Here is a 1,313-nt window from a genome sequence, read left to right as displayed (position 1 = left end):
TTCTTCTTCTTCTTCTTCTTCTTCTTCTTCTTCTTCTTCTTCTTCTTCTTCTTTTTCTTCTTCTTCTTCTTTCTTTCTTTCTTTCTTTCTTTTACTCTCCCTCCTCCTCAACTTGTTTTTTTGTTGTCTCAAGCTCTCTTCACCCTGCCTCCAGGTGTCCAGGTGGTGGCGTCATTGGCTTAGTGGTTAGGCTACCGGACTCGTAATAGTAGTGAAAATGTGGGTTCGGGGGTTCGAGCCTCTACTCAGCCCGACGTTGTGTCCTTGGGAAAGGCACTTTACACGAATTTCCCTCTTCGCCCGGTCCTTTCGGAGATGGGCATTAAACTCGGAGGTCCTGCTTCTTAAATAACATAACAGTGTTGATACTTACTATATCTGTCCTCTTGTACCTCTAGGGCGTCGAAGGGAGAAAGACATTTTTGTCTCTAGCAAGTTGGATGGTCTGGCTGGGTGAATTGTTATATGTTTTCAGTGTTTCCTTCATGCCCTCGATCCAGGTCTCCCTTGGTCTTCCTCTTGCTTTGTACCCTGATATTTTTTGTAGTACGCTTTACTGGTATGCTGGTGAGGTGCCCTGCGTGTCAGATAGTGTTGATAGGGGCGTTAAACCTATTACTTGCTTACTTACTTACTCTCTCCCTATACCGTCAGGTACATAAGGCGGAGAATAGTCGACGCCACGCTTGACTGTCCTGAGTCACTTTCTCCAATATTGGCATATCTAGAATCTAGGCCCTGAATGATTGCTTCATCTCTTATTGTGACTCTATCGTTTCCAGTTGGTCTTCCCCGCTTCCTCTTTCCCGTTGGTTTCCAATTCCATGTCTGATAGAGCGATCTCGTCTTTGGCATTCTCAGAACATATCCCAAATATCTCCATCTTCTCTTTTTCTTATTGTTGTGTTGATATCTTCAATTCCAGCTTTTTCCAACACTTCATTATTTGTAATAAAGCATTCCATTATATTAGTAAAATTCTTCGTTGACATTTTGCTTGAAAGCTTTCTAATTTTACTTGAATTGTTGTGTTTGTTTTCCATATCTCTGAACCATGCATATGTCAATACAGCCAAAATATTGCTCTTATATATTTTTTATTTCGTCTTCAATGGAGTGATCTTTGACTTCCATAGTTTTTAATTTCACAAAAGCGACCCATGCATTTTTAAGTCTTTAGAGGATGTCGTCAAGGCAGTCTGCAGTTTTGGATATAGTGCTGCCAAGGTACTTGAATTTACCCATTAAAATTTCTGCAAGGGGTTCTCCGTTAAACCTACCTATACCATTTAATGTTTCCCTCTGCCCCCCCC

Source organism: Aplysia californica, unplaced genomic scaffold, assembly GCF_000002075.1.
Source record: "Aplysia californica isolate F4 #8 unplaced genomic scaffold, AplCal3.0 scaffold01154, whole genome shotgun sequence".
NCBI classification, from domain to species: Eukaryota; Metazoa; Mollusca; class Gastropoda; order Aplysiida; family Aplysiidae; genus Aplysia; species Aplysia californica.
This window is presented reverse-complemented; position numbering follows the sequence as displayed.